At 40.2% G+C, this 27,147-nt stretch overlaps 2 pseudogenes; both read right to left on the bottom strand.

Annotated features, from left to right (window-relative positions):
- Window positions 1-13,870, bottom strand: part of LOC130862662 (non-receptor tyrosine-protein kinase TNK1-like) — a 618,047-nt pseudogene extending 604,177 nt beyond the window's left edge.
- A 3,380-nt stretch (window positions 13,871-17,250) lies between these two features.
- On the bottom strand, window positions 17,251-18,131 carry LOC130863137 (E3 ubiquitin-protein ligase RNF220-like; annotated as a pseudogene).
- Window positions 18,132-27,147: the final 9,016 nt, after the last annotated feature.

Consider the following 27,147-nt stretch of genomic DNA (forward strand, 5'->3'; position numbering starts at 1 on the left):
GAGGGAAGAATTAAAACCATTATTTAGGATTTTGGAAGGTAATCCTGATCTTAATTCACCAAGGAGTTTAACGGCAGAAGGACGCGAAGCCCTCAAATTGGTTGAGGCCGCAATTCAGAAAGTACAAGTGATGCGCATTGATCCTTTGCGCCCATTAACGTTTTGTATACTTCACACTTCTGGTAGCCCCACGGGGGTGTTTTGGCAAGATGCTCCGGTATGGTGGATACATAGCCATTCTCAAGGCCAAAAAACTTTAACTTATTACCCTGAAGCTGTTGCCTCTCTGGCCTTATTGGGGCTGAAGTTTTCAATTTCTACCTTTGGGTATGCGCCAGATAAATTGATCATACCCTATACAAAAGAGCAGGTAGAGGTCCTTGCTGGTACAATAGATAGTTGGGCCATTCTTGTTACAGCTTATTCAAATTTGATAGATAATCATTATCCCCAAGACAAATTGTTACAATTTTTGTGCCATAATATTATATATTTTCCTATTATTACCTCTCAAACACCGATTTCAGGTGCACTGCATATTTTTACAGATGGATCAAAAACAGGATTAGGAGTTTATCAAGTTATGGGGAGCGAGCCAGTGCAGTTACAATTTCGCCCTGGAGCCCCCCAGGTGACTGAATGTTTGGTCGTTTTGGAAGTTTTCAAGGCTTTTCATTCATGCTCATTTAATTTGTTATCAGATTCCTCCTATGTTGTTAATGCGGTTCGACACTTGGAGGCTACATCACATATTAAAGAACAAAGTATGATTGCGGCAGTCCTTTATCAAATACAACAGTGTATTTATAAAAGAGACACGCCGTTCTATATTGGTCACATAAGGGCACATTCAGGCTTGCCTGGACCACTCGCTGGTGCTAATGCCACGGTGGATGCTCTTACAAGAGAACAGCTTGGACTGCTATTATACGACCCAGTACTCCAAGCCCAATCCTTCCATCACAACTTTCATGTACCTGCCGAGACGTTACGCCTCCGCTTTAATATCACTAGGAACCAAGCCAGAGACATAGTCAAATCCTGCCAGACATGTGTGATGTTTCATCACCCGCCTCACACCGGGGTTAACCCTCGGGGATTGAAACCCCTAACCTTGTGGCAAATGGACGTAACCCACGTTCCTGAGTTTGGCAAACAGAAATGGGTGCATGTTTCTGTGGACACCTATTCAGGTGTCATTCATGCTTCCGCCTTAACGGGTGAGAAAGTGAGAAATGTAAAAACCCACTGTCTAGAGGCCTGGGCAGCTTGGGGAAAGCCTATGACCTTAAAAACAGATAATGGTCCTGCCTATGTGGCCCAGGGCTTCAGATCCTTTTGCGCTCAAATGCAAGTAGCTCATCTCACTGGGCTGCCCTACAACCCTCAAGGGCAAGGGATTGTTGAACGTGCAAATCGAACCCTCAAAGAGATGCTACAAAAACAAAAGGGGGGTATTGAGGGCTCTGCCTCTCCCAAGGATCGTTTATCACTAGCCCTCTTTACCTTGAATTTTTTAATCTTGGATAATCATGGCCGTTCACCGGCAGATAGACATGCTGGCCACATTATAACATCCACAGAATATGTAAAATGGAAAGATGTGTTAGATAACAAATGGCATGGACCGGATCCTGTAATACAGAGATCCAGGGGAGCTGTTTGTGTTTTTCCTCAGGAGCGGCCCGATCCGGTGTGGGTGCCTTCGAGGTTAACCAGAACAGTGGCAGACAAAGAAGACGCCGGACAGCCCCAGGATGATGAGCCAATTCTCGAGGAAGCACCGTCTGACCCTGAACATCATACTCGCCCTTGCTCCCCTTCTGATGACTGTTAATAGCCAAGACAATTATTTTTGGGCAGTTACCCGCACCTGGCCCATTCCCATGCCGGTTACTAATGTTTCTAGAATCTTGCCCCATTTGTATATAAAAGATTGCCTTTTTGATTTGTCCTGCCAACAAGTAGATTATAGAGAAGAAGCTTATAATGCAACCAGCTATGATTTACAGGGAACCCTTTGCCTGACTAGTAATAGTAGCGCCTCCCTTCCCTCTTGTTTGATGTTAGACTTTAAGATGTTTGCTAGTTATTTAGATCCTTTAAATGGCATTCACGAATCGTGGATGCTTGATGCCATATTTCAGACTCTTAAGCAGGCGAATGGGGGCAAGTCAAGTGGCTCAGGTGATATCAGCAACCAGACTGTTTTCAATGTTACCACCTATACGTTAAATGTTACCGCTGCCCTTCCATTTGTTGTTCAGACAGGTAATTCCAACGGGACAAAAGACAATACCCATAATTACAGCCTATCCTTACCTCGCTGTGAGCGTAGGGTAAATTTTCAATGGCCACCTACATTTTTAAATTGTGTCCCTCTCTTTGACAAGCCCAAACCAGCTTCTCCGGGCTGGTGGCTTTGGAAAGAGCTACCAAAGTCAACGAAACAAGGATTAAAAAGGGGTCTGCTTACCTCACCTTGGATTTATTCCAATAATTATGGAGGTTTTGTGGATCTGTCACCTTTTATTTTATTTAACACTTCCAAGTGGATATTAACAAATAGTTCAGGAGTGTTAAATGGGTCCAAGTTGTTGATCCAAGAGAGTGAAGGGGTGGCTAATATTTCCAAATCAAAAAATCCAGTTTGTGTGGATGCCCCGTTTTTATGGATTTTAAGCAATCACTCTACCGACAAGCAGCTTAACTGCTCAAAGACTTCTTGTGTATTATCTCAATGCTGGTCCTTTCGGCACACAACCGGCCTGCTAGCGAAGGTGCCTACCTTTGTGTGGGTACCAGTGAAGGCAGACCCAAATGAATTTTCTGTTTTGTCCCTGATTCGGCAAAAGCGAGATTTCGGTATCACAGCAGCTATCGTAGCAGCTATTGCTGTTTCCGCAGCTGCGGCTGTTACAGCTGGGGTAGCTATGGCCAACCAGGTACATGTAGCAAATACCATTAATGAAGTAGTGCAGAAAACCTCAGAAGCCCTGATACAACAAGAAGCTATAAATAAGCATTTGGCTTCAGGAATTTTATTACTTAATAAGAGGATAGATTTAGTGGAAGAAAATTTATATAAGATGTTTGATGTTATGGCTATGAGTTGTGTTTTACGCAAAGAATACTTATGTGTTACTCCTTATTTTGCATCATTTAATGAATCAAAACGATTATCCAATTACTTGAAAGGTAATTGGAGCTTGGAGTTTGAGCAATTACAATCCAATTTAAGCTTGAAAATTTTAAGTTTAAATGCTACCAAAGCAGAAGTGATTACACTTGGAGAGTTTACGGACTGGCTGGTTACTACCTTCTCTTATATTAAAGAGTGGGCTGGGGTTGGTGTGATTGGTGTGCTGATGTGTGCAGGGTTGATGGTGGCACTGTTCTTGATTATAAAGATGATGAGAGCACGCAAAAGGGAGAAGATGGCAATTGTCCGAGCACTCGCTGCACTTGAGGCTGGCACATCCCCCCAAGCTTGGCTCACTATGTTTAAAGAGACTTAAGCCGTGTCTTTGCACCCGACGGGTCCTGTTGCCCATTGCACTCGGAAGAACGGCTTGCCTTACCCGGGTGGCTTGCACCACGGAGTGCACAGGGTGAGCCACCCTGGAAATCATGGTTCCGTGCAGACGGGTTTCCTCTGACTAATTTTCCCGTCCCTGGAAAAACAGAGATTATCATTTTTGCCCAGGGGGGAACCCTCTAATTTCAGCCATGACTGGAGGTCTCTTTCTCTAATCAAACAAAAAAGGGGGAGATGTGGCGAACTATCGCCGCCATTACAAGATGGCGCCGAGAGCCTGATGAACAAGTGTGTTTTGGCGTGTTAGACCAACGTCTCTACCGCCTGATCTTGCTCCTGATCTGCCCAGCAACAGCTGCTTCCAATCCCATGCGGCCACGTCTCTTTCGTTCTGAACACGCCCATTCTCCCTGTATATATTCAGCCGCTTTCCGCCACTCGGGGCCCCCTACTTCCACCAGTCAACTGTAACCGAGTGCACTTCAATAAAGCGCGATAGAGAAGGATCCTGTGTCGGTGGTCTTCAATTCATCGCTGGTCGAGTCTTGGCGGGCCACAAGGCTTGTCTGAGAACCTTTAGGATAAAAACATGCAACAACGGGAGGATTTGGTCATTTGAACAGCTTGGAGAGAGATCCGTTACTTATATAATTAAGTGACATTTCTGCATTCATGTAATTTAAAGTCAACCTATGTTTTAAAGCTTTCAGTTGTCTATGTGGACTTAACTTATCTCAATCTATCAAACATTCAACCAAGACTCACTCAAGTTCCAGTTAAAAAGGAAAAAGTCAGTAGCTTAGGAGATGGGTCAGGAAATCAGAGTGCTTGCTGCCCACCCACAGTGACCAGACTGTGAATCTGCATCACACACACACACACAAAACTGGGCATGAACTTGCAGCCCAAGTACTGTAGGTGGCAGACACAGGGGCATCATGGGGCTTGTTGGCTGCAAACCTAGGCCCACATTAGTGAGAGACCTTATATTAAGTGGATAAGATAGAGAATGATAGCACAAGAAACCTATAACCTCCTTTTACTTCCAAGCCTGCACACAGACATATGTCACACACACACACACACACACACACACACAGTGAGACCTAGAGAGAGAGAGAGATTAATTGCCATTGTATTGACTTTTGCCTATACAAATTGCCTGTCTTAAAGTTGGAACTGGTAATTGCCTTAATTTGCTACCTGAACTGAAAGAAATCCATTGCCTAAAACAAGACAGAAGATTATGTATCTTCTGGGTCTTCTGAATGTCTTACTCCACTGAAGACTGGGCACTTCATGCCCTATACATTGTAAATACCTTGGTAAATATTAATTACTTTATTTATGTAAATTAATGAATAATATCAGGTACCAAAAACATACCTGTTATAGAGATCCCTTTAAGGGATTCAAATTACCTTCACATCTCTGTGTGTGGATGTCTGTGTGTGTGTACGCACGCGCGTTAGCCCGTGTATATGTGCGTGGAGGACTGTAGAAGTCATATGTTTCCTCCTTTGGTGCCATCCACCATACAAAGGTGTCTCACTGTATCAGGGAACAATTCAATTCTTCTAGGTCTGTTTTTCAGCAAGTACTAGGGATAACCACAAGTCTGCCTCCCAGTAACGGATAAACAAGCATGCGCATTCTTGCCTGGGCTTTAATTTGCCTCCTGGTATCAAACTCAGTGTCTCGTGTTTACAGAAACTGCACTTCATTAATAGGACGATCTCCCCAGCCCCAAAGTGGTACCTTCAACAGACACGTTGACATTTTTAGGTCCTCCAATTAGGCAGTCTAAACTGCAACAGCATTTTCACAACTCTCTTCAATTCCTGGTTTTAATGTGCTTTTGTGATAATTTTAATATCTCTAAACTTGAATTTTCCTATTATCATTGTCAAATTTGTCAAAGTCCATTATTTTCATCACTATTCTCAAACCCTCACTGTCATCCAAACTAATGTTCTTCATGCTCCACTTTTTAGTGTGAACACATTCCTATCCTTCTTTACAGGATTGACCAGGTATATCCACAATTGCCCTCTTCTATGGGTCTTCTTTCCTGTGCTCTCTCATTTATTGCTAAACACCCACCTGCCTGTGGATAAATAAGAAGACTCCCAGCTTTACAACTAAGGAACTACAGTACTATTCTCGTGGGTGACACGTGTAGTGTCAACATAAACTGTCTTCATGGGTTTGGACTTCAGGGCTCTCCAACAGAACAATCATAGTGGAAAGATATTAAATACAAGAAATATTAACACATATTTTGCTACATATCTAAGAGTCTTTATAATCCTGAAATTCTGGGTGTTTTTAATCATCCACTGAAAAATGAATATTTAATTCTCAAAAATGAAAAAAATAGAAGAAAGGGGGAATGTTTTATAAAAAAACAAGAAACTGTGTATGGGAAATCTTTTTAAAAAAACAAGAAACTTACCAGTTATCTCATGTATTTTTAATTTATATATTCTTACCTGGATAAAAACTTCTGTTCAATATTGTTGTCCACTTCTAAACATAAATGAAAAATATATTTTATAATGATCAGGTAAGCCACCTGCAGATCTTTTCTCCCAGACCAAATCGTTCAGTCTTATTCTCGGTGCTACAAGAGAACTAGCTCCAGTCTCTCTCCCACTGCACTGTCAACATCTTCTGTGGATCCCATAGACCATCCACTCCCAACATCCCTCCCCCATTCATTGTTCACCAGCCTCCAACTTTAGCAGCAACCTCCTGTGCAGACATAAGCCATACCTGCCAGAAAACCAAGTAGGCTGCCCACAGTTCTCAGCACTTTCTGTGTGTTGCTCTAGACCCAGTCCCTCAGTCTCTTCCCTAGAGCATCAACACATCACCAGCTACAACCTCACTTCCTCCCTGCCCATGTCTCTTAAGGAACACATCGAATGTCTCTTCCTAACCTTCCTCCCAACAAGTCATCATTGCATCCCAGCCTCCAACACCTGTAGCCATTTCCTGAGAACACAGTAGCTGAGTGGGCCAGTAAAACAGGCAATGTGCAACTATCACACCTTAGTAAAATCTAGAGAAGTAACAAGGCAAAAACCAAAAAACCTCCATTATATCGACCTAACTAATGCAAACCCAGAAGTCAGCACCTAGACTTATAATTATCCCAAACCCAGATACCTAGACACTAGCTAGCATAAGAACATAATCAATAACAGCCAGCACAATACATCCCCACTAGAACATAGTTATCCTACCATATCAGGTACTTATTATTCCAGCATAACTGAAACATAAGATAAAGACCTTACAAGAAACCACTGAAGACAATAGAGGTTCTTAAAGAGGAAATAAGTGACCTGAGCTAGTGGGAGTCACTGACTCTGGACTGAAAGCAGGGAATCTGCATAGGACCAAACTAGGCCCTCTGAACGTGGGTGACAGTTGTGTGGCTTGGGCAATCTGTGCAGCCACTGGCAGTGGGACAAGGATTTATTACTAGTTCTTGAATTGGCTATTTGGAGCCCATTCATTTTAAAGTGATGCCTTGCTCAGTCTAGATAGAGTGAGGAGGGGCCTTAGTCCTGCTTCAAACTGATGTGTCAGATTTTGTTGATTCCCCATGGAAAGCTTTATCATCTCTCAGGAGTGGATGGGGGTAGGGTGGAGGATGGTGGGGGAGAGTGGAAGAAGGAGAGGGAAAGGTATGTAAAATTAGAAAAGATTGCTTAAATAAAAAGTTATTTCCTAAAAAATAAAGAAAAAGAAATCCATGAAAATACAAACAAACAATTGGAAGACAAGAATAAATCCCCTAAATAAAGTGAGGAAGAAATACAAAAAGCCAAATAGTTGAAGGGAAAAATAAATCTGTTCAAGACCTAAAAATGGAAATAGAAGCCACACAAACATAATGATACAATACACCATGAAAATTTTAGGAACTCGAACAGAAACTTTCAACAGAATACTAGAGATAAAAGAGAGAAGCTCAGGCATTAAAGACACAATGTAAGAAATGGATAGATTAGTCACAGACAATATTAAACCTAACATATTTAAACTATGCATCTGACAAATATGGAACACTAAGCCTTAGAACAATAGCCATAGAGGAAGGAGAAGAATCCCAGAAAATATGTTCAAAAATCATAAAAGAAAATTTCCTAATAATAAGGATAGGCTTATAAAGGTACAAAAAGCATACAGAACACCATATAAATTGTCATATAATAATCAAAACACTAAACATACAGAACAAAGAAAGAACATTACAAACTGCAGGGGAAGAAACCAAGTAAGACATAAGGGTAGAAACCTATTTCTTAAAGGAGTCTCTAAAATCCAGAAGGCCTGGACAGATGCCCTGCACCTTAAGAGACAACAGATACTAGTCCAGACTAATATCATCGGCAAAAAATTTCATTAGGTGGAGAAAATAAGATTTTTATAATAAAGACAATATCTATTTATAAATCCAGTCCTACATAAAGTGCTAAGAGGAAAACCCCAAACTAAAGAGGTTAACTACACCCACGAAAACACAGAGAATAAATAATCTCATACAGCAAAACCAAAAGAAGGAAAGCATACCCACACATACACATTCACACTCAAAGACACACATTACCACCAACAACAACAAATGACAGCAATCACCATCTCCCAATATCAATGTTCTCAATTGCATGAAAAAAACATATTAACAGAATGAATTCAAAGACATGATCCATTGTTCTGTTGCATCCAGGAAACGCACTTCAACATTAAGTTGCCTCAGCATAAAAGGTTGGAAAAAGGTATTTAAATCAAATGAACCTAAGAAGGTAGCTAGTGTAACCATTTTAATATCTAACAAAATAGACTTCAAACCAAAATAAATTAAAGAATATGGATATGGAAACTACACACTCATAAAAGGGAAAATCCACCAAGAAGACATTTCAATAGTTAATATCTACGCCCAAAACGTGAGGCCTTCAACTTTGTAAAAGAAGCATTGCTACAGCTTAAATTGCATATTAACCCACAAACAGTGATAGTGAGTAAATACTTCAATATCACCAATGGACAGGTCATCCAAACAAAAAAGTAAACAGAGAAACATTGAAGCTAACAGACCCAACAAACCAATGGATCTAAGAGATATTTATGGAACACTACACCAAACACAAAAGAATATACTTTTTAATAAGCATTCATGCATCTTTCTCCAAAGTGGATCACAATCATGGACACAAAGCAAATCTCAACAGATTGAAGCAAATTGAAATCACCCTATCACACCACCATGGATTAAACCTGGATATCAACAATAACGAAAAGAACAAAAAGCTTAAAAAATCATGGAAACTTAGGAACTCTGTAATGAATGAAATGGGTCAAAGCAGAAATAATTGAAATACATTAAAACTTTGTAGAACACAATGAAATGAATGTGCAGCATACACAAACTTATAGGACACAGTAAAGTGGTGCTGAGAGGAAAGTACACAGCACTGTGTGCGTGCCTGCCTAAAATTGGGGAAATCTCATAACTGAACAGCACACCTGAAAGCTCTGGAACAAAAAGAAGTACACCCAAGAGGAGTAGACTTCAAGAAATTATAAACTGGGGCCTGGAATCAATGAAACATATACAAAGTGAACAATACAAAAAGAATCAATGAAACAAAGAATTTATTCTTTGAGAAAATCAACAAGATAGCTAGACACAAACTTACCCAAACTCACTAAATGATGGAGAGAAAATATTTGGATGAACAAAATGAGAAGCAAAAAGGAGGACATAACACTAGATATCAAAGAAATCCAGAGAATCATCAGGAGACATACTTTAGGAACATGTATGCCAAGAAATCGGAAAAATCAGAAGGAAAGATAGTTTTGTTGATAAGTTCCACTTATCAAAGTTAAATAAAGATCAGATAAACAATTTAAACAGACCTCTAACCCCTAGTAAAATCGTAGCAGTCATCAGAAGTCTCCCAACCAGAGAAAACCAGGCCCGACATTTTCGGTGCGGAGTTTCATCAGACTTTAAAGAAGAATTAATGCCAATGGTCCTTAAATTATTCCACAAAATAGAAACAAAAGGAACATTGTCAAATTTATTTCATGAGGTCACAATCACCCTGATACACAGATCCCACAACGATTATCAACGTCAGCATTTAGAGAGAAAGAAAAACATATTTTACACCAAGCATAGAAAACTATAGCAGTAAAATTACAAGAATAGTGATTTCTTGATATGGATTGCATGAAGCCCTCCTATAGCGTATTCCTCAGAGAATATTCAGGAATAGACAATTAGCACTTTCTTATACTTTTTGCATATTTCCAGTACAAGAATAAAACATCAATTTATTGAATCTAAATCCATAAATTAAACTACTATGCACAGTGGACATGATGCTAGCTGACCACATTCTGACCAACAGAAAGCGATATGCTTACCAGTATCAGTGTCAAAGCCTGACTGTATCAAAGAAACATCATGTTTCTGTGGTAGTAGCTGTGACTTAGCTCTGAACTAATTGTGTCCATAGAAGGCTCAGTAAGTGTTTTCAATTTGTAAAGAAACAAGCTTCTCCAAATACTGAGTTAAACTTATTCAGTTAACACAATCCCAGAGAACCTAGACAACAGTGAGGATCCTAAGAGCAGGATACATGGATCTAATCTACATGGGAAGTAGAAAAAGACAAGATCTCCTGAGTAAAATGGGAGCATGGGGACCATGGGAAAGGGTTGAATGGGAGGGGAGATAAAGGAAGGGGAGCAGAGAAAAATGTATAGCTCAATAAAATCAATCAATAAAAAAATAAGAAAAATTGTTCAGTTAAATCAAAACCTGTCTAGGATAAGGCAGCTAGGCTGTTCACATCTGGGGAAGATACTAATAAACTCTTTGGATCTAACTCTGGTCCCTGTCTGACATGTAGTATAAAGGATGGTTGTCAAGGAAGTGAAAGATCTATTTGGCAAGAACTTTAAGTCTTTGAAGAAAGAAATTGAAGAGGACACCAGAAAATGGAAGGACCTCCCTTGCTCTTGGATTGGGAGGATCAACATAGTAAAAATGGCAATTCTACCAAAAGCAATCTATAGATTCAACGCAATCCCCATCAAAATCCCATCAAAATTCTTCACAGATCTGGAGAAGACAATAATCAACTTTATATGGAAAAACAAAAAACCCAGGATAGCCAAAACAATCTTATACAATAAAGGATTGTCTGGAGGCATTACCATCCCTGACTTCAAACTCTATTACAGAGCTACAGTACTGAAAACGGCTTGGTACTGGCATAAAAACAGAGAAGTCGACCAATGGAATAGAATAGAAGACCCTGACTTTAGCCCACAAACCTATGAACACCTGATTTTTGATAAAGGAGCTAAAAGTATACAATGGAAAAAAGAGAGCATCTTCAACAAATTGTGCTGGCAAAACCGGAAGTCAATCTGTAGAAGAATGAAAATAGATCCATATATATCACCATGCACAAAACTCAAGTCCAAATGGATTAAAGACCTCAATATCAGTCCAAACACACTGAATCTGATAGAAGAGAAAGTGGGAAGTACTCTACAACACATGGGCACAGGAGAACACTTCCTACGTACAACCCCAGCAGCACAAACACTAAGGACATCATTGAATAAATGGGACCTCCTGAGACTGAGAAGCTTCTGTAAAGCAAAGGACACTGTCACTAAGACAGAAAGGCAACCCACTGACTGGGAGAAGATCTTCACCAACCCCGCAACTGACAAAGGTCTGATATCCAAAATATACAAAGAACTCAAGAAATTAGACCGTAAAAGGTTAATCAATCCAATTATAAAATGGGGCACTGAGCTGAACAGAGACTTTTCAACAGAAGAAGTTCAAATGGCCAAAAGTCACTTAAGATCATGCTCAACTTCCTTAGCAATCAGGGAAATGCAAATCAAGACAACATTAAGATACCATCTTACACCGGTCAGAATGGCTAAAATCAAAAACACCAATGATAGCCTCTGCTGGAGAGGTTGTGGAGAAAGGGGCACTCTCATCCATTGCTGGTGGGAATGCAAACTTGTGCAACCACTTTGGAAAGCAGTGTGGCGGTTTCTCAGGAAAGTCGGGTTCAACCTACCTCTCGACCCAGCAATACCACTATTGGGAATATACCCAAGAGATGCCCAAACATACAACAAAAGTATATGCTCAACTATGTTCATAGCAGCATTGTTTGTAATTGCCAGAACCTGGAAACAACCTAGATGTCCTTCAATGGAAGAATGGATGAAGAAAGTATGGAATATATACATATTAGAGTACTACTCAGCAGTAAAAAACAATGACTTCTTGAATTTTGCATACAAATGGACGGAAATTGAAAACACTATCCTGAGTGAGGTAAGCCAGACCCAAAAAGAGGAACATGGGATGTACTCACTCATATTTGGTTTCTAGCCATAAATAAAGGACATTGAGACTATAATTCGTGACTCTAGAGAAGCTAAATAAGAAGGTGAACCCAAAGAAAAACATATAAGCATCCCCCTGAATATTAACCTTCATCAGGCGATGAAAGAAGACAGAGACAGAGACCAACATTGGAGCACTGGACTGAAGTCTCACGATCCAAAGGAGGAGCAGAAGGAGAGTGAGCACGAGCAAGGAACTCAGGACGGCGAGGGGTGCACCCACACACTGAGGCAATGGGGATGATCTATCGGGAACTCACCAAGGCCAGCTGGCCGGGGACTGAAAAAGCATGGGACAAAACCGGTCTCACTGAACATAATGGACAATGAGGACTACTGAGAACTGAAGAACAATGGCAATGGGTTCTTGATCCTATTGCATGTAATGGCTTTGTGGGAGCCCAGGTAGTTTGGATGCTCACCTTAATAGACCTGGATGGAGGTGGGTGGTCCTTGGACCTCCCACAGGGCAGAGAAACCTGCTTGCTCTTTGGGCTGAGGAGGAAGGAAGACTTGATTGGGGGAGGGGGAGGGAATGGGAGGTGGTGGCGGGGAAGAGGCAGAAATCTTTAATAATTAAATTAATTAATTAATAAAAAAAATCAGCAAGAAAAAAAATAAAATAAAAAAAAGGATGGTCGTGATTAGCTTTCACTGCTCATCATGAACAGAACAATGGGAAAGATCCCTCCCACAACAGTTATGCGCCCTGAAGTGCATCTTCTAGTGGGAGAGAAGCAGAGCAGGAGCAGGGCAACGGTTTGGGAGAGTATCATCTGACTTGGATAAATTTATGTGGCTACATGTATGAATTACGGTCTCACTAACTCTTTCCTCATACTGATGCTCTGCACAAAAAAGACACCAACAATTCCTGTATATTTCATTCAAATGACTTAATCATTTTATTAGGCATAAAAATTAAAAATGATTAAATATTGCACCTTTGGGTTGTAACATAATAGTATTTTAGAGATGGTATCTGATTAATGTTATACATACACAATACAGTGTGTTTATTGTTTTTTATTTCTTTTTTTTCTTTTTTTTCTTTTTATTGTTTATTTATTTATTAAAGATTTCTGCCTTCTCCCCACCACCACCTCCCATTTCACTCCCCCTCCCGTGAGGCCAGGAGCAGGTTGCGGGTAGCGAGATCCAGGTGCACTAACCCACGGGACCCCAAGTACGCCATGGCTCCTGCCAACTGATGCAGGAAAAGGCACAGTAGGGCCACAGGCAGTGGGGGTGTCGGCGCTGGGGCAGTCAAGCACGCATGCAGGGAGCCCAGTGGCGCCAGCTCCATCACCATCTGTAGAGCCTGGCCCAGTACGAGGCCTTGCAGGCGCAGCACGTGTGGGTACTCCAGCTTCATCATGACAGACACTTCTCGCAGGAAGTCTCCCAGTTCAGTGCAGCCACTAGGATACTTTGGCCACCGGGCAGTGTCCACAGCCTTCGATGGACAACACTGAAGCAACCCGAGCCCAGGATCTCCCCTCTGCACATGGCACCCTCTGGAATCAGACTCTTGAGTCCCCCCTCTGGCTCGTGGAGACACAGAAGACTGTCTGAGCGTGGAGCCATCTCCTTCTGTTCAGGTGCAAACCCCCCCCCCCCAAGGATCTTGTAGACCCAGTTCTTAGACTTGACACCGGAGCGGTACCTCTTCAGGGCTTCAGCAAGCCTGCGCTGGGCAGGCCTGCCCATGCCAATGTTGTCCAGGTCCTCAGGCCTCACAAAGTCAAAATGTTCTGGCCGAGTGACGTTAAGCTCCTCAAGGATTGGCCGGTAAAACTGGGCCAGTTGGATGTCCCGGAGCAGCCGAAGTAGCCACAGGGAACTGGCTTTGGGGAGCATGTCTGGAGTCGACTTCTAAGGCAAATGGCAGTCTGCTTTAAACGTGTGACCTGGCAGAGCCGGAAGATTGTTCTGACTTCTTAACTAACTCTTATATCTTAGGTTTACCCATTTTTTTTATTGTTTTTTATTGAGCTATATATTTTTCTTCACTCCTCTCCCTTTCTCCTCCCTCTGCTTTTACCCTATCCTGTGATCCCCATGCTCTCAATTTACTCAGGAGATCTTGACCTTTTCTACTTTCCATGTAGATTAGACCCATGTGTCTCTCTTAGGGTCCTCTTTGTTGTCTAGATTCTGGGATTGGGAATAGTAGACTGGTTTTTATTTACTTGATGTCTAAAAGACACTTATGAGGGAACACATATTATGTTTGTCTTTCTGTGTCTGGGTTACCTCACTCAGGATGGATTTTTCTACTTCCAAACATTTGTATGCAAATTTCAAGATCTCCTAGTTTTTTACTGATGAGTAGTATTCCATTGTATACATGTACCGCATCTTCTTTATCTACTCTTTGATTGAGGGACATTTAAGTCATTTACAGGTTCTGGCTATGACGAATAATGTTGCTATGAACATACTTGGGCACATGTCCTTGTGGAGTGATTGAGCATTCTTTGGGTATATACCCAAAAGTGGTATTGCGGGGTCTTGAGGAAGGTTGCATCTCAATTTTTTGTGAAATCACCATACTGATATCAAAAGGGGCTGTACCAGTTTTCACTCCCACCAGCAATACAGTAGTTTTCCCTTTCCCTGACATTCTCTCCAGCATAAGCTGTCATCAGTGTTTTTGATCTTGTTCACTCTTACTGGTATAAGATGGAATCTCAGAGTTCTTTTGATTTGCATTTCTCTGATACCTAATGATGTTGAACATTTCCTTAAGTGTCTTTCAGCCATTGTAGATTCATCTGTTGAGAGTTCTCTGTTTAGCTCCCCATTTTTTTATTGGATTATTTGTTCTTTTAATGACCAATTTCTTGAGTTCTTTGTATATTTTGGAGATTAGACCTCTGTCTTATGTGGCATTAGTTAAGGCCTTTTCCCATTCTGTAGGCTGTTGTTTGGTCTTTCTGACCATGTTCTTTGCTTTACAGAAGCTTTTCAGTTTCAGGAGGTCCCATTTATTAATTGTTTCCCTCAGTGTCTGTGCTACTGGATTTATATTTAAGAAGTGGTCTCCAGTGCCAATGTGTTCAAGTGTATTTCCACTTTCTCTTCTATAAGGTTGACTTTACGTTGAGGTCTCCACTTGGAGTTGAGTTTTGTGCATGGTGATATAGGTCTATTTTCATTCTTCTACATGGTGATATCCAGTTATGCCAGCACCATTTGTTAAATATGCTTTCTTTTTTCCATTTGATGTTTTTGCTTTTTTTTGTCAAAATCGGGTGTTCTAAAGTATGTGAATTCGTATCTGGGCCTTCAATTTGGTTCCATTGGTCCTCCTCTCTGTTTTTACGCCAATACCAGGCTGTTTTTAGTACTGTAGCTCCATAGTAGAGTGTGAAGACAGGGATTGTGATGCCTCTAGAAGTTCTTTTATTGTACAGGATCATTTTGGATATCGTGTTTTTTTTTTTTTTTTTTTTTTTTTTGCTTTTCCATATGAAGTTGAGTACCTTCTTTTGATGTCTGCGAAGAATTTTGCTGGGAATTTGTTGGGCATTGCATTGAATCTGTAGATTGCTTTTGGCAAGATTACCACTTTTACTATGTTAATTCTACCTTCCCAAAAGCATGGGAGAGCTTTTACTTTCTGGTGTCTTCTTCAATTTCTTTCTTCAAAGATTTAAGTCATGTTCCTTGTATCCCTGCCCTCTCCAAGAAGGAATGACGTATTTTGTCAAAGGTTTTTTCAGCATCTAATGAGAGGATCATTTTTTTTTTCAGTTTGTTTATATGGTGAATTGATCTCTGGGATGAAGTCTACTTGGTCATAGGGAATGATTTTTCTTATGTGTTCTTGGAATCAGTTTGCCAGTATTTTATTGAGCATTTTTGTATCAATGTTCATAAGTGAGATTGGTCTGTAACTCTCTTTCTTAATAATGTTTTTGCATGGTTTGGATATTAGGGTAATTGTAGTCTCCTAAAAAGAATTTGGCGATGTTACTTCTGTTTCTATTGTATGGAACAATTTGAGGACAATTAGTTTTTTGAAAATTCTAGAATTCTGTAGAATTCATGCAGAAACCATCTAGTCATGGGCTTTTTTGGTTAGAAGACTTTTGATGACTGTTTCTATTTCCTTTAAGTTTTCCAATTTTGTGGAGTACAGGTTTTCGAAGAATGACCTGACAATTTTCTGAATTTCCTCCACGTCTATGTCCCCCTTTTCATTTATGATTTTGTTACTTTAGATATTCTCTCTTTGCCTTTTGCTTAGTTTGTCTATTTTGTTGATTTTTCTCAAAGAACCAACTCATTGTTTCATTTATTCTTTGTATTGTTTTCTTTGTTTCTATTTTATTGATTTCAGCTCTCAATTTGATTATTTCCTGCTGTCTAGTCCTCGTAAGTTTTTTTCTTTTTGTTCTAAAGATTTCAGGTGTTCTGTTAACTGATAAGTGTGGAATTTTTCAGGCTCTTTTTTTTTCCATGTAGGGCAAAGTGTCCAATTTATATACAACATTGTAAACATACACGTCTATATTATATGTGCTTCTGTCTGGTGTTTGCATGACTGTCAGTCAGTCTAGGAGACAGATCTCAGTGGCTTGTCCTACTACTCCCCATCCCTATCATCCTGCCCCACACTAAAAACAGAGAAAAAAGAGGCATTGTCCCCAAGTTCAGAAGGAGTAGGCAGGAAGGGCTGCTCCACTTTGGCTCCAGAGTCTTATATGTGTGTTTGGGTGTATATGTGCATGTATGTACAGTGGGAACCTATGTGCAATTATGTACAAAGCAAAAGGGGTTCATTGTCACAGAGGCTGGGGCAGGTGGGGTTGCTCCAGGCAAGGTCTGCAGGGATGGCTAACTTACAAGTGGTGTGGGAGAATTGTCTGTGTTCTGTCAATTATATTTTGAATAAACGCTGATTGGCCAGGCAGAAAGTATAGGCAGGTCAACCAGACAGGAAGTAGAGGCGGGGCAATGAGAACAGGAGTATTCTGGGAAGAAGGAAGCTCTTTCCGCAGTTCTGCCCAGACCACGGAGGAGGCAAGATGTAAGCTGCCCCTCTGAGAAAGGTACTGAGCCATGTGGCTAACGTATATAAGAATAATGGGTTAATATAACTTATAAGAGTTGGTAAGAAACCTGATCTAATGGGCCAATCAGTTTTATAACTTATGGAAATCTCTGTGTGATTTTCTTTGGGGCTTGCCAGCTTGCTTTGGGGCAGGACAGAAACCCCAACAAGCAGGCCCTCATGTTATATACAAGTAGATCCTGCACAGGTCTCCAGGTGCTGTGATGGTATTGCACTGAGGGCAGAGCTTCTTCGCACCCAGAGTCCACAGCCAGCATTCTTCACAGTGCACATGCCAACACTGGATCAACGTTAGGAGCATAAAGTAGAAATCCATGCAGATGAGGCATTTGTATCAGTCCAGCCTCCCCCCCTTGTCCCCCCCCCAGATAGCTGCCGTTCAAGCTCCCTGACATGAGCCTTCAGGGCCTCAGGAGTAGCTACAGCTGAATCTTCGGAGATTTTCTCAGTGCCACTGTCCTTGCAGGTCTTCTGCACGGCCTCCTGCTTGCTACGTCCATTGCTGGTGGACGGTCTCTCATCACTGGCCCACTTAGAGAACTCAGGTGTGATGCGGGTGCTGGGGGGACCACCATTTAGGACTGCACCCCGGAGTGCCTCTCTCTCCTTGGCTTCACCAGGCTCTTCTCCTCTGCAAGGGATGACATCAGCCTCTGTGAATTGTGGTTTCCCATACTCCAGAGTGTCACCTCCATCGACATCCATGTCAGCATCACTGTCTGGGTTCTTTCTCTTTGCCACTGCACATGATGAAGCCGGATCCTTGGAAGCCACCTTCCAGGAGTGTGGTGGCTCATATCCACTTCTGCTCACACAACTCATACTCCTCAAAGCAGTTGCTGCTCTCATGCTCAATGTCCACAGCATAGTCCTCAGCCATACAGGAGCCTTCCTTCTGCCCTTCATCTTGCTTCCTATGCTCATTTTCCCAATATGAGCATACAGTCAGGTTGCCGGTTGGCTTGCACTCACAGGAAGGTCTACTTCTTCCCTCTTGCCCGGCTCCTTGCTCGACTGGCAGCTCAGGGCCCTTGGCATAGCTGCCAGGGCTGCTCTAAGGGGACCCCTGGCTGAGGCTAGGTGCAGCTCCAGCCCCAGCCTCTGGCGCTCTGACCTCAATAAGTTCCAGAAGCCGCAGTGGCCATATTGGTTCTCTCAAGTTCTTTTTTTTTTATTGATTTTTATTGAGCTCTACATTTTTTTCTGATCCCCTCCCTGCCTCGCCTCTCCCCCTTCAACCCTCCCCCTAAGGTCCCCATGCTCCCAATTTACTCAGGAGATCTTGTCTTTTTCTACTTCCCATGTAGATTAGATCTCTGTAAGTCTCTCTTAGTGTCCTCATTGTTGTCTAAGTTCTCTGGGATTTTGGTTTCTAAGCTTGCTTTCTTTGCTTTATGTTTAAAAACTACCTATGAGTGAGTACATGTGATAATTTTCTTTCTGTGTCTGGGTTACCTCACTCAACATAATGTTTTTATGTAGGCATTTAGTGTTATGAACTTTCCTTTTAACAACGCTTTCATTGTGTCCCATTAATTTGTGTATATTGTATGGTCATTTTAGTTGAATTTTAGGAAGTCTTTAATTTCTTCCTTTATTTCTTCCTTGAGCCATTTGTGATTCAGGGGAGCATTGTTTAATTTCCATGTGTTTGTGGACTTTGTGAAATTAGTGTTGATGAATTATAATTTTAAATCATGGTGATCTGATAAGATGCATGGGGTCATTCCAATTTTTTTTGTATCTACAGAGGTTTACTTTGTTACCTAGTATGTGTTCAATTTTTGAGAAGGTTCCATGAGGTTCTGAGAAGAAGGTATATTCTTTTATGTTTGGATGAAATGTTCTATTGATGTCTGTTAAGTCCATTTGGGTTATAACATCTGTTAGTTCCCGTATTTCTTTGTTAAGTTTGTGTCTTGCAGACCTGTTCAGTGGTGAAAGTGGGTTGTTCAAGTATTCCACTATTATTGTGTGAGGTTTAGTGAGTGATTTAAGCAACAATAGGGTGTCCCTATATTTAGGACATAGATGTTCAGTATTGAGATTTCCTCTTGATGGATTTTTCCTGTGACTAATATGAAATGTCCTTCTTTGTCTCCTTTGATTGATTTTAGTTTGAAGTCTACTTTGTTAGATATTAGAATAGTTACATGAGCTTGTTTCTTAGGTTCATTTAATTGGAACTTTTCCTAACACTTTACTCTGAGGCGATGTTTGTCTTTGAGGTTGAACTGCGTTTCTTGTATGCTGCAGAAGAGGATGGATTCTGTTTTTATATCCAATCTGCTAGCCTTTGTCTTTTTATAGGTGAGTGGAGTCCATTTATATTAAGGGATATTAATGACCAGTGATTGCTAGTACCTGTTATTTAGTTTTGGTTGTTGGTGATAAGTCTGTGTCTGTTCTTCCCTTCTTTGGGCTTTGATGTTGTGAGATCTTCTATTGCCTGTGTTTTTGTGGATGTAGCTACTTCCTTGGGTTGGTGTTTTCCTTCTCCTACTTTGTGTATAGCTAGGTTTATGGCTAGGTATTGGTTAAATCTGGTTCTTTCATGGAATATCTTGTTTGGTCCATGTATTGTGATGGAAAGTTTTCCTGGGTATAGTACTCTAGGCTAGCATCCATGGTCTCTTAATGTCTACATAGTGTTTGGCCAGGACTTTCTGTCTTTCCTAGTTCCCATTGACATGTCAGGTGTAATTCTGATCAGTCTGCCTTTATATGTTACTTGATCTTTTTCCTTGGAAGCCCTTAATATTCTTTTTTTATTCTGTGTATGCAGTGTTTTGATTATTATGTGGGGAGGGGACTTTTTATTGTTCAGTCTTCTTGGTATTCTGTAAGCTTTTTGCACCTTCTTAAGCATGTCTTTCTTTAGGTTGGGAAAGTTTTCTTCCATGATTTTGTTGAATGTACTTTCTGTGCTTTTTAGTTGGACTTCACCTTCTTCTATCCTTATTATTGTTAGATTTGGTCTTTTCATGGTGTCCATAATTCCCTTACTATGTGTTTCCTTTACTGTATATATTCCAGTTTTCAAGTCTTTAAATGTTTCTTTCACATGTCTGATTGCTTTTTCTTCGTTTTCTTTAAGGGATTTGTTGTTTTCTTCCAAATTTTGTCTTTTGCTCCACTTTTCATATTCTCTTTAAAGGCCTCAAACATTCTTTTTTTGGTTACTTTCTTCTGATTTATCTCTATTGGGTGTTCAAGACTTGCTGTTTTAGAGTCACTAGGTTTTGTTGGTGCTGTATTGTTCTTTGTGTTGTTGTGTGTGTTCTTGTCTACCCATTTTTTCCTCTGATTGGTGTAGTTGAGGCTGTGTCTCCAGTGATCACTCTTCAAGGTGCCAGTGGATCCAAGGCTCCAACAGTTTTTCCTCTTGGTGGAGTCAGGACCAAAGTTCCAGTCACTGCAGAGGTCACTCGACCTTCCCAGAGGTCACTTGGCACTTCCAGAGGTAGCTCTGCATTTGAGCCTGTGCCCAGGGAGTTTGCCCACTTAGGCCTACTTCCATCGAGGTTGCTGGCCCTATCCTGCTCCCATGGGGGCCGCTGGCTCAGGCCTGGTTGCTTGGAGGTGGTTGTCTCAGGCCAGCTCCCATGGAAATCCCTGGCTTGGGCCTGCTCTGGTGCAAATCACTGACTCAGGCCTTCTCCCATGGAGGTCACTCACTCAGACCTGCTCCAGAGGAGGTCAAGGGCTCAGGCCTGTTCTCGCAGAGGTCACTGGTTTTGGACTGCTCTTGCAGAGGTCACGGGATTGGACCTGGTCCCAGAAGGTTGTCTGATAGGGCCTGCCTCCATGGAGTTTCTTGACTCTGGACTGCTCAGGCAGAGGTTGCTCACTCCAAATTAACCCTTTTTCTATTAATCTATGTGTCACCACCCGCTTGGTAAGGTTTTAGATTCTCTATTCTTTGGCAACAACATGTGTCTCTCTTCTTTGGTAGCTAAGTGTCATCTTCTTGACTCTGCCAATTCTCTCTCTACATCTCTATTCAGATTTCCTGCCTGGCTTTATTCTGCCTTCCATAGACCAATGAAGTTTCTTTATTAGCCAATGGTAATAGAACATATTGACAGAACACAGAGGGAAATCCCACATCAGCTCATATTCTCTCTCCTCCCACTCTTCAACTAGACTTTGGGAGCTCAGACCAGTACTCCACTATGGATTTCTGCCTCTGCTTCCCTCAGTTGCTGGATAAAGGTTGTATGATGTCTCTTAAGATACTCATCAATCTGAATACAGGCCAGGACCAGTTCAGGCACCCTCTCAAATATTGCTTAGGGTCTTAGCTATGGTCATCTTTGTGAATTCATGGGAATTTCTCTGGTGTCAGGTTTTTTGCTAGCCCCATAATGGCTCCTTCAATCAAGATATCTTTTTCCTTGCTCTCTGTCTCTGTCCATTCCCCATCTATATCATCCATTTCCCTCAAGTTCTCCTCCCCCTTCCTTCTCCCCTACTCCTCCTTATTCTTTTTTTTTTTCGATCGTTTCATTAGACGCTGAAAAAGCATTTGACAAAATTCAACATCCCTTTATGATAAAAGTCTTGGAGAGATTAGGGATACAAGGGTCATACCTAAATTTAATTAAAGCTATATACAGCAAGCCGACAGCTAATATCAAATTAAATGGAGAGAAACTTAAAGCCATCCCACTAAAATCAGGAACATGCCAAGGCTGTCCACTCTCTCCATACCTCTTCAATATAGTCCTTGAAGTTTTAGCAATAGCAATAAGACAACATAAGGGGATAAAGGGGATTCTAATTGGAAAGGAAGAAATTAAAATTGCATTATTTGGAGATGATATGATAGTGTACATGAGCGACCCCAAAAACTCCACCAAAAAACTCCTACAGCTGATAAAAGCCTTTAGTAATGTGGCAGGATACAAGATCAACTCCAAAAAATCAGTCGCCCTCTTATACACAAAGGATATGGAAGCAGAGAGGGAAATAATAGAATCATCACCTTTCACGATAGCCACAAAAAGCATAAAATATCTTGGGGTAACTCTAACCAAGGAAGTGAAAGATCTATTTGACAAGAACTTTAAGGCATTGAAGAAAGAAATTGAAGAGGATACCAGAAAATGGAAGGATCTCCCTTGCTCCTGGATTGGGAGGATCAACATAGTAAAAATGGCAATTCTACCAAGGGCAATTTATAGATTCAATGCAATCCCCATTAAAATCCCATCAAAATTCTTCACAGATCTTGAAAGGACATTACTCCTCCTTATTCTATTCTCCCATCTTCCTCCAGCCCCATGCTCCCAATTTTCTCAGGAGTATCTATATATGTTTTTCTTAAGGTTCACATTGTTATTTATGTTCTCTGGAGCAGTGGACTATAGGTTCATTATCTTTTGCTTTAGAGCTAGTGTTCACTTATGAGTGAGTACATACCATGCTCATCTTTCTGGGTCTGGATTACCTCACTAAGGATTTTTTTTTCTAGTTCCAACCATTTGCATGCAAATTTCAAGGTCTCATTGTTTTTTACTGCTAAGTAGTATTCCGTTGTGTAGATGTACCACATTTTTGCTATCCATTCTTCATTTGAGGGGCATCTGGATTGATTCCAGATTCTGCTATTACAAATAATGCTACTATGAACATAGTTGAACAAATGTCCTTATAGTATGAAGGATCATCTTTTGGGTATATGCCCAGGAGTGATATTGCTGGGTCTTGAGGTAGACTGATTCCTAGTTTCCTGAGAAACTGCCATACTGATTTCCAAAGTGGTTGTACAAGTTTGCTTTCCCAATACCAATGGAGAAGTGTTCTCCTTACTCTACATCTTCTCCATCATAAGCTTTCATTGGTGTTTTTGAACTTGGTCATTCTGACTGGTGTAAGATGGCATCTCCAAGTTCTTTTGATTTGCATTTTCCTGATGTCTGAGGACACTGAACATTTCCTTAAATGTCTTTTGGCCTTTTGAGATTCTTCTATTGTGAATTCTCTATTTAGATCTGTACCCCATTTTTAGTTGGATTATTTGGAATTTTGATATCTAATTTATTGAGTTCCTTATATATTTTGTATATCAGTCTTCTTTCTGATGTGGTATTGGTGAAGATGTTTTCCCATTCAGTAGGCTGCCTTAAACTTTTGCTATTTGCAGATGATATGATAGTATATATAAGTGACTCCCAAAACTCTACCAAGGACCTCCTACAGCTGATAAATACCTTCAGAAATGTGGCAAGATACAAGATCAACTCAAAAAATCAATAGCTCTCCTATATACAAATGATAAAGAAGTTGAAAGAAATCAGAGACACATCACTATTTATAATAGACACAAATAAAATAAAATATCCTGGAGTAACACTAACCAAAGAAGTAAAAGACCCGTTCAACAAGAACTTTAAGTATTTGGGGAAAGAAGATGAAGAGACTATCAGTAAATGGAAGGATCTCCCATGCTCTTGGATAGGAAGTATCAACATAGTAAAAATGGCAATCCTACTGAAAACAATCTACAGATTCCATGCAAACCCCATCAAAATCCCAACACAATTCTTCAAAGACCTTGATAGAACAAAACTGAATTTCATATGAAAAGAAAACCCAGATAGCCAAAACCATTTTGTAAAATAAAGAAACTTCTGGAGGCATCACCATCCCTGACATCAAGCTTTACTATACTATAGAGCTACAGTAAGGAAAACAGCTTGGTTTTTGGCATAAATACAGACAAGTAGACAAATGGAATCAAATCAAAGACCTGGATATTAAGCTACACATCTATGAACACCTGATTTTCAACAAAGAAGCTAAAATCATCCCATAGAAAAAAAGAAAACATCTTCAATAAATGGTGCTAGCATAACTGGATGCCATCATGCAGAAGAATGCAAATAGATTCATATCTAACCCCATGCACAAAACTCAAGTCCAAATGTATTAAAGACACCAGTATAAATCTGACCACAATGAACCTGAGAGAAGAGAAAGTGGAAAGTAGTCTTCAAAGCTCAGGCCCAAGAGACCACTTCCTAAATATAATACCATTAGCACAGACAAACAATAGATAAATGAGACCTCCTGAAATGGGAAGCTTCTGTAAAGTTAAGGACATATCAATAAAGATAACCTTTACGGAGCTAGTGAAAATTGTCTCAAGTGAGAAATTGCCAAGTAATTAAAAAACCAGATGTTGTGCATTACCTCATTAGGTAAGAAATTAATGAAAGGAATTGGTTATTAAGTTTCGTTTGTGACATAATTACATTTTAGTAACACCCAAACTTGTAATCATAGGCATTAGAAAGGACAAAGCATTTGTTATAAAAATAGCAAGAAAAATCAATTTTACAGCATTTCAATTTGCTACAGTGAGATTATGTAGGTCTCCATACTCTCATTTACAAAAACACAACACATATTTCAGTGTCAAAATCAAATATGCAACATATTTGGCAGTGTATTTTCATAGTTGAAAGTGCTTAAAATAATTTTATTCATTCTGACTTTTCTGAACATTAGGCAACAAATTTTAAAACAAAATAGCCAGATTATACTTGATTTCCTTGACTCTTTAGAAGTGCTAAAATTTTTATCCTTATTTATTTTATTTAGGGTAGAAAGGAATAGATAGAAGTTCACTATAAAAATATTACCTTCATTAAACCTGATAGGCTTCTTATTTCTCTGTTCTGGTTCCTTGAAAGATGTTCCTTCACTGTGACAAAAGTTAAAAGTTATCACTGATTTACTATTCATATGGAAAACATTTGTTAAGTGTTCTAAACTCTCTGTTTTTGAATCCCTGTCTGATACAGGATCTCACTGTGTAGCTCAACTGTCCTGAAACCTAGTATGTTGACCATGTAAGCCTTTTCTTCCTGAGTTCTGGGACTAAAGTCATGTGCAAACACCTGGCACAAACAACTTTGAATTCATTCTTCAGCAGATTATTATGATTGATAACTGCTGTCTTTACCATATTTCTTCATGTAGAAGAAATGACAAAAATTTGAATCTTTACCTCTTCATTATAACATACACACATATATTCACACAAATAGCAAAAAAAGCACATTTTTATTTAGGTCTTTGTGTTTATTTCACACAACTGCTAACTGACTTAGGATAGCAACATAAATGAATGAATAACACAGCAAAGGGAATTGTTTTCAATGCTGAACTCACTTAGGATACCAAGTAAGCCTAAGATGTGATTTTATAAGATGTAGCCTTGAAATGTTACAAATATCAGAAAATTATGAATCCCCACCTTGGGTATTAGTTGTTATATACCTTTGGGATCATTTAATTTCCAGTATATTGGGACATTCATAATGTGTAACAAATTTATATTGATACATAGCCCCATTTAATTAGGTAAAATAAGTGTCCTTGACTTTGGAAGTAATCAATCAATGGGGGCTGAAAGCTAATTCATGTAAAGACCTCAATTTTCCTACTACTCTTAACCCTGACAAGGCCAATTGATATGAGCATGAACATCATGAAGAGGAATGGCCCTTCACTTTAACATTTTTTTCTAGTTGACATAAAAGATAAAACCTTCTTTAAACAAAGATGATGAAGAATCACGATATGGTTTGACTCAAATTCAAAAAATTTACTTGGATTCAAAGAATTCACTACTGTGCAAAACAGACCACTTGTGGGCGCAATGAGAAGAAGGCCCCTATCTGCAAAGGTGTGAGGTCTACCACCACATCAGCAAAGATGCTGAATAAAATATCAAGAGTCTGCTCATAAATTTCTGGTATGAGAGAAAGAAACTCTGGTGTCTCTCTATCTCTTGATGTGGTAACTAAGAACGGTAACATCACAAGTCTTCTGCCAGATAAGACAAGCAAATGACTGAGGTTGTCAACTCCCTGTGAAGATCAGGATCATGTGGACTCCACAGAAGGTTTTGAATATGATGCTGGAGTGATGGCTCAGCAGGGAAGACAGCTTGCTGCTCTTGTAGAGGGACTTCGCTTCATTTCAAGATTGGCTCACAGCCCCCAAGTGGGACAACTCATTAACTTCTGTAACTCGACAATATATGATGCCCTCTACTGTACCACATTCTTGGGTACACAATAATACAAACAAAGTTTTTAAATAAATTAAGGTTTTGAATAGGTAGGGAGAGTTAGTTAGACAGCAATGAGAATAAAAAACAACAGACTTTCATCTTCATAGAGAGAGCTATTACTTTGGAAATAATGGCTAAATACATTACATGTAGATGGATACTGAAAAGAACTTTTCAGCCTTAAGAATGTATTCCATCGCCGGGCGGTGGTGGCGCACGCCTTTAATCCCAGCACTCGGGAGGCAGAGGCAGGCGGATCTCTGTGAGTTCAAGACCAGCCTGGTCTACAGAGCTAGTTCCAGGACAGGCTCCAAAACCACAGAGAAACCCTGTCTCGAAAAACCAAAAAAAAAAAAAAAAAAAAAAAGAATATATTCCATTGTCTGTAACATAAGACTCTGTCAATACAACCTGCTTCATAGCTAAACATTAACAGAATTCAGCACAAGTTTTGAAATGCAAAAACGAACAGAACTACTTGTATATCCACTTTGAAAGCTCCAGCTAAAATGTGGACAAAAATTATCTGTCATGGACTGCACAAACACCAAAGATTCTGGGTAATTCTAGGATGACGGTGTCAAGGACACAACTCAGTTGGACATTTCAAGAGTCAAACAGATAGTTAGGAAAACCTATTTGTTGCCTATGTATATGGACCAAATATTTCAAAAGAAATGGCTAATGCTGTGGTCCTTAGAGACAGAGGTTATAAAATTTCTTACATAGTGGCTGTGACTGTACCCCCATGATTCAACACACATGTCGAGGACATCTGAGGCCCTGAATTCAGTGACACATCCTGTCAAAAACAAAGAATACTGCAGTACAGCATCCAGCTACATTGACCTTGTTTATCCTTCTGCTTGGTTGAAGATTCATAGCATCCACTATGTGCCATAGAAAAACTGTCTAAACCACACTAAACTCAGGTAAATGGGTCTAAATGACAAGTGTGCTCACCCA

Source organism: Chionomys nivalis, chromosome 20 (genome assembly GCF_950005125.1).
Source record: "Chionomys nivalis chromosome 20, mChiNiv1.1, whole genome shotgun sequence".
NCBI classification, from domain to species: Eukaryota; Metazoa; Chordata; class Mammalia; order Rodentia; family Cricetidae; genus Chionomys; species Chionomys nivalis.